The following is a 7,954-nucleotide window of genomic DNA, read 5'->3' as shown; positions in this document are numbered from 1 at the left end:
ATACCAGCCAATCGTGTTGAAGATGTGCAGCGCATGTAGGCCAATATCGGGTGAGGCAATGTGCAACATCGCGAGAATGATTTCCCTATATTTTCTAGCGGATGAGGAGTACCGTTTCTACCAGAGAGTCGATGTGGCTGTGCACTTTCGAAAAGCTCTTCGGAAGGGGCTATACAACAACGGTGGGATAATTTATGGAAAGGACACTGGACCCATAAGCTGGTGGTTAGATCAGAAGTAAATTGGAGCCCGGTATATGCAACAATAACTGTGGTACAAGAATAGTTCCGGGAGCTGGAGTCGAACCGCAGCAGATACCTAATTTAATCGTGCTGGTCTAGATTGAAGCCCTCCCCGGGAAATAATACCTCATCCAGGGGTATGGGAGGAAAAGTGGCGTATTGATCAATGCTTTCGATGTTATGCCCATTAATCCAAATAGGGAGAATGCGATGATCTATCGGACTGAGAACCTTGGTTCTGTTGGCGTTTATCTTCATCAGGAAGTATACACAATACGGATATTAAGTAGCTTCAAGATGGAGGGTGTAATGCGGGGGCGGGTCGGTCGGTCGACCATTCAATTCATTCATTTTGCCCCCTGATTTATGGACCCGCCAATGGCAGTATGATGTCGCCAAACAAAAGATCCTCATTTCAACTGAGATCGAGTATGTTGGCACGTAACAAGCCTAAAGTGTGGTGATCTTGCCGAACCGAGGTGATTGAAGGAGGAGGATGCCTAACTTCATAAGCGAAGCTAGAGTATCGCAAGTTTGAAAGCGCAGAATAAGCAGATTGCCCGACGGAAGCACTCCCTGGACGAAAGCTCCTCCCGCACTGGGACCAGCGGAATGTGTGAGAGGGAATTGTGTGGACCATCGATTCAGTACAAACTGATGAGGCGCAGGAAGCACGACGTAATGTTAAACATATTCAAAGGAAAATTTATTTAAAGGTATAGTCAGACTATGACACCCTTAATGGGGGAAAAAGATGTGCTATATCTATGCATGTGATACTTATACCCATTTGGGCAATTATATCCATTCTCTTTGCCGCAATTTCTACAGTTGTATACTCTCTATTCCTTCCTCCTTAGTTTTTATTGCCTTGCATGCCTCTTAACAGATAACTTCGATTTGATGCGGAATCATCATATCTGAATTTCCTATCATCCAGCACAGGTGGAGCAACATTCTCGATAGCATGCCAATGACCAAGTCATCGGAGGATTATCTCCAGTTGTTGGACGTAGAATCTCTACGGACTTCAATCCCCTAACGCATAGGAATCAGCGTTGGCTGAATTCAATCTAATAGGTGCCACCGTGTGAAGCAAGTGGATGGATGGGTGGTAAAGTCAACGACCGTAGTATGCGAGATATCATCACCTACTCGAAGCTATCACTCACTTATTACTTACGCCCACTTGCTGCCTCTGGCCGATTATTATAGATTGGGGATTTATTTGTGACAAAGCGTCCTGGTCGGCCAGGACCCCAAATGTGTAATCTATTATTGGCTTTAATCGGTCTGTTTGGCTCTCATAACAATCCCAATAATAGTGTCGTTGGTAATATTGATTATGATAATGAAGGTCCTTAATTCTGCCATATCAAACGTTAACTGCATGTGTACAAAGGCGACCACTGCGAGCTCCTAATTTCCCTTCACTACTTAATTGATTGAATGCAACTGAACCGTATTCTCCAGTGGGGGTTGTTTTGTCTGAATTCCATTTGCAATTTCACTTTAAACGTGATTGAGTCCCTTCAGCCACGACGAACCGTTCACCCATCGATTGATTATGCAGCGGAGTTGTACGGGGCCAGGAGTCACTGGAAAACATTTTAGGCTACGTCGAGTTCTCAGATGTTTCCATTCAGAGCAGCATATCAAACTCGAAAACTTTCTTTTCTCCATATTCCCTTTTGTTCAATAATTCATAGTCTAATAGACTGATCCTTTCTATCCACTCCTCATGTGCTAGTTTCCACGCTTTTTACTCAGGCCCAGGATACGGCTTGGGCTTGGGGATGATAGCGAGGCATTCGGAATGGGTACATATGCATTCAACTGAAAAAGGGTTGGCAGGGGCCCGATGCAATTTTTCCACATCTCAGTTGGTTCATTCCCTCCAGTTCAAACAGCTGAATGTGTGTGCCCCGTACGTCTATGTAGAATCGTTTTATTTAATGTTCTGAGTGCATGGGGGAGGGAGAACAATAAGGGTATTGACTGAGCTCGGAGGGCTAGAATGAAGGAGCCCGGGTGGTCTGGTCTTCCGTTGGGTTTTATTTTGATTCGATTGATTGCATGCTATTGCATCCAATTAGGGTGGAGTAGCGCACAGAATGTTTGCATAAAAACGCTTCCTTCATTGTACCCGAATAGGGAATGAGCGGGAGGAATAATGGTGCATGTGAGACTCCAGGATAAGTCAAATAGCTTCAACACTACCCGTCCCTATTGTAACGGAAGTATTGTGCATACAATGTAAAAGGAGTCACGAAGACATGCGATCCGTATTCGTTTCATGAATAGCTCGATATTGTTTGAAATATCCTTGGATGGGAATATTCAAATTGAGTGGTTTCATTCAGATGACTGAATGTAATATTTGCCCACATAAAGTCAGTTGGGGAAGGTGAAATTCGATTATTCGACGAAATGCTAAGCGTTTGAATCTTGCAAATTGGGGAGTATGCCCTTAGCAATATTTTAATGGTTTCACAACTTGATCTTGTTCTGTTTTACTTGAGATATCGATCGTGGAAGGACAAAAGCGAAGAATCAGTTTTCGTTTTAATATGGAAATGGACCGAACCCCTTTGTTCTAATAAACTTTCTCGGAGAAGGTATCAATCCTGGGAGTTTCAGTCTTCTACTTTCTAAACATTTAAGATAGACTTTTGACTCGCAAATATGAAAGAATTAAATTATATTGGGTTGGGAAAAAGAAATGTCGTATTTGTGATCGAAATTTGACGCTTTATTTAATATACTTAGAATTATCCGATTTAAGTCAAATATGCGCCGTTTTGTTCGCAAACTTGTTGCCATTTAGAAGGCAGCTTCACTCCTTCTCCCACCCCCCCCCCCCCCCTTCCCCTAATAACATTATCATCATCACCGGCGCAACAACCGGTATCCGGTCTAGGCCTGCCTTAATAAGGAACTCCAGACAACCCGGTTTTGCGCCGAGGTCCACCAATTCGATATCCCTAAAAGCCGTCTGGCGTCCTGACCTACGCCATCGCTTCATCTTATGCAGGGTCTGCCTCGTCTTCTTTTTCTACCATAGATATTGCCCTTCTAGACTTTTCGGGCGGGATCATCCTCATTCATACGGATTAAGTGACCCGCCCACCGTAATCATTGAGTCGGATTTTATCCACAACCAGACGGTCATGGAACCGCTCATAGATTTCGTCATTGTGTAGGCTACGGAATCGTCCATCCTCATGTAGGGTGCCAAACATTCTTCAGACGATTCTTCTCTCGAACGCGGTCAAGAGTTCGCAATTTTTCTTGCTAAGAACCCAAGCTTCCGAGGAATACATGAGGACTGGCAAGATCATAGTCTTGTAGAGTAAGAGCTTTGACCCTATGGTGAGAGGTTTCGAGCGGAACAGTCTTTGTAAGCTGAAATATGCTCTGTTGGCTGACAACAACCGTTATCGGTTGTGATTTTCGACCCTAGATAGGAGAAATTGTCAACGGTCTCAAAGTTGTATTCTCCTATCCTTATTCTTTCTGTTTGACCAGTGCGGTTTGATGTTGTTGGTTGATTCGTCTTCGGTGCTGACGTTGCCACCATATATTTTGCTTTGAGTTCATTGATGTGCAGCCCAAGATTAAGCGCCTATTACCGCCTGCTCGATCTGGATGAAGGCAGTTTGTACGTCTCGGGTGGTTCTTCCCATGATGTCGATATCGTCAGCATAGGCCAGTAGTTGGGTGGACTTGAAGAGGATCGTACCTCTTGCATTTACCTCAACATCACGGATCACTTTCTCGAGGGCCAGGTTAAAGAGGACGCATGATAGGGCATCCCCTTGTCGTAGACCGTTGTTGATGTCGAATGGTCTTGAGAGTGATCCTGCTGCTTTTATCAGGCCTCACACATTGGTCAGGGTCAGCCAAGTCAGTCTTATTAATTTCGTCGGGATACCGAATTCTCTCAAGGCCGTGTACAGTTTTACCCTGGCTATGCTATCATAGGTGGCTTTAAAGTCGATGAATAGATGGTGTAACTGTTGTCCATATTCCAACAGTTTTTCCATCCGTTCGCTTATATTTTTCAAGCCGATAAGAGCAGGTTTCATTTTTTGGCTGACTAAGAAACCTACTCCGAGCACATGGTTTACTGGATGACCGCTATAATACACGGTGTAGCGGCTCTTCTCTGGGAAACCGGTCCTTGTCCATCGTATCTCTTGTAACGCTGTTATATCAGCCCTATATTGGGACAGGGTATCGGCTAGCTGCTCATCAGCTTTATCTCTGTACAGGGAGCGCACGTTCCAAGAGAAAATGCCCAAATCATTAATCCGTTGTCGTTGCCAGGCGTCGTTGTAAAGTCCATCCTGTCCGAGGCTCCTTTCGTGGCTCCGTAACATCGGTTTTCCGTGTAGGGTTGTCAGTCCTACCCAATCCCCAACCTGGAGGACTAGTTGGTACAGTTTGTCCCGTTTTTAGGCGCGGGAGACTCACCTTCATCCTACTCCGCCAGCAGCTTTTCGTTACGAAAGAGCTCCCAGCGGTCACCACGTGGAGGTGTAGAGCTAGTGTAGCTTTTGGTTAAGCAGGCATTTCCCAGGTTTTATGCTTCATCGTGGGTACCAATCCACGTTTCGTCCTGGCACCCCTAATAGAACCCCCCTCCTTATTTACAAAAAAATCAGACAGCCAGTTTCCCTACCCCTTTTTTTGAGGCCAACTTAGTAGCACCAAGAGTGTTTTGCATGGACCGGAAGAGATGGTAATCATTTGGTACGAGGTCCGAACTATACGGTGGGTGCAATGGGACATCCCATCCGAGCTCCCGTAGCTTCTGGCGGGTCATCAAAAATGTGTGAGGCCGAGCGTTGCCCTGGTGGAATACAACACCATTCCTATTGACCAATTCTGGCCACTTCTGGTCAATCACCTGCTTCAAACGGTCGAGTTGCTCACAGCAGAGGACCGAATTGAGGGTCTGGCCATATTTGAGCAGCTCATAGTGGATAATTCCCTTCCAATCCCACCAAACACACAGCAAAACCTTCCTGGCCGTCAATCTGGGCTTGGCGATGGTTTGGGCCGGCTCGCTGCGCTTCGACCACGATCTTTTTCTTGAGGTTATCCTCCGGGATCTACTTTTCATCACCCGTCACTATCCGCTTCAAAAATGGGTCGAATTTGTTCCGTTTCAGCAGTGCGTCGCCGGCGTTGATTCGGTCCAAGAGATTTTTTTGCGTCAACTCGTGTGGCACCCAAACATCCAGTTTTTTGGGAGCCAATCTTCTGCAAATGGTTCCAAACGATTTTATGGTCTACAGTCAGTTCCTGGCCAATCAAGCGAATGCTCACATCCCGGTCTACTTGGATGATTTTGACGATTTACAACGCATGCGCTACCAGTACGCGGTGCATTTTCGACATCCACTACATCAGAACGAAATCGATCGAACCAACGCTGTGCTGTGCGAATCGTTACAGTATCGGACCCATAAACTTCACAAATTTTTTCGGCCGCTTTCGTTGCATTTTTACCTCTCAGGTAGTGAAAACGTAAAATATGACGAATTTCTTGCTTGGCGGACTCCATCTTTGACGCACTATAACTTGAGACTGAAACATACGATCACAACATTGTCAAAGAGACGCTTGTAGCACAGATTGTCGTCTTCAAATCGCCGTATAGTATGACCCGGAGTAGGTAGGTAGGTATCAGTGGCCGCTCCGAGGAGCCCAATTAGTGCTTTGGTGCGCCGTTTTGATGCCACAAACTCCTAAGAGTGTGACTGTTGTTGTGGGAGCGGGGAGGCAGAGTCCAGCCGGCTCGGATCTTCAAAGCCTGCCCGTAGCATTCACGAAGGCTAGCAGCTCTCCGACCCTGCAGCTAGAAATTTCTCTGAGGTCCCCAAAGAATGGTTTACTCAGTGTCCGCAGCCTGACTCTAGCCAGAGCTGGGCAATCGCAGAGAAAGTGCATGAGGGTTTCCCTTCCTTCTCCGCAGCTTCGGCAATGCGTGTTGTAGCATATACCGAGCCTATCGGCATGGTCTCCTATGGGTCAGTGCCCCGTGCAGACCGCCATAATCTTGAATGCATTTGCACGCATCTGGCACAGGAGCTCTCGTAATCGGGCTATGTTATAAGCGGGTCAAATTCTCCTTGACTTGTCACAGCTTGTAAGCCTTCGCCATCTCAGACTCGCGACTACTAGGTAATGCGAGTATACTCGGCCCCCGACAGCCGCCAGCGGAACACCGACTGTATTCGCCGAGGGACTACCAAGAGCAGAGCCTTGCCTGGTCAATCTATCAGCCGCTCATTCCCCTCTATGTTTCTATGCCCGGGAACCCGGAGGAGAGTGACCTTGAGCGTGCCGCCCAGATGAGCGCGTCTCTGCACTAAACCACCAGCGGGAAGATATCGTCGTTGAATACAAGGCCTTGATGGCCACTTGGCTGTCGATTAGAATGGCTATGTTACGCTTGTGGCTCGAATCACGCTCCAGCCATCGACAGACTTCCAATATCGCCAGTACTTCCGCTTGGAATACACTGACGGCACTGCACGCTGCAACATATTTGATGTGGAGGTCTAGGGGGAGGAGATGCAGGAGTACATTAAGAGCATCTGCTGGGAAGGACTGCGGAGCCCCCGTAGCACCTGCACACGCGGTTCTTTGAATCCTATTAAGCTTCGTTCTATTGTATTTTTTCTCCAAAGCCTACAATAGAGCCGTACGTTAGGATCGGACGCACTACAGTGGTGTACATCCAGAGGACCATCCTCGGCCGGAGACCCCATTTCTTTGCAAAGGTTCTCTTGCAGGACAGAAGGCTATATAGGCCTTCTTAACCCTCAGTTCTATGTTCAACCTCCAATTTAGCTTAGGAGCTACTTTACATTAGAGGAAAGAACCAATCTTTGTTCATTCAGCCGTGGTAGATGGAATTCAGGTATCCTTGTCTTGGTGGTGAATAGCATCATTTGCGTTTTGGTTGGGTTTATGCTGAGTCCGCATCTTGTGACCCACAGGCACACCTTTCGCAACGCTCCTTCCATGATGTCGCTCATAATGGAGAGAAACATCCCTGATACTAATATCACCAAGTCGTCGGCATACGCTACCAACTTCACCCCGCTGCTGTCCAATATGCGTAAAATTTTGTCCATTACTATTAACCAGAGCACCTGTGAGATGGCGCCACCCTGGGGCGTGCCTCTGTTCACAGCTCTGGTCAAGTGGTTGCCTCCCAGATCCGACTGGATTATCCTAGTACTTAGCATGGATATAATCCAATGCGTGAGATACCCCTCCAATCCAATACCGGTCAAGGCTTCCTTGAAGGCATTGGTACTGACGTTGTTAAAAGCTCCCTCTATATCCAAGAAAGCAGCAAGCAGCTTGTACTGCAGCGATCGCTCAACCGTGCCAGTTACCTCGTGAAGGGTGATTTCTGTGGATTTTTGAGGTAGGCATGCTGGGACCTAGAGAAAGGCGTTCTCTCCATAATCGTCCTTAAGTGAATGTCCAGGACGCGTTCTAGTGTCTCCAGCACGAAAGAGGTCAGGCTGATTGGTCGAAAGTCCTTCGCGGACTCATGACCGCGCCTGCCCGCTTTCGGTATGAAAACCACTCGTGCGCGCCTCCAGGACTGCGGTACGTATCCTAAAGTGATGCAGCTCTGGTAAATCTCAACAAGCCACGGCACAACCCTTTCCTGCTGTTTCTGT

This window comes from Hermetia illucens, chromosome 3 (assembly GCF_905115235.1).
Source record: "Hermetia illucens chromosome 3, iHerIll2.2.curated.20191125, whole genome shotgun sequence".
In the NCBI taxonomy this organism is placed as follows: domain Eukaryota; kingdom Metazoa; phylum Arthropoda; class Insecta; order Diptera; family Stratiomyidae; genus Hermetia; species Hermetia illucens.
The sequence above is the reverse complement of the archived record's forward strand: the minus strand, read 5'-3'. Positions refer to the sequence as shown.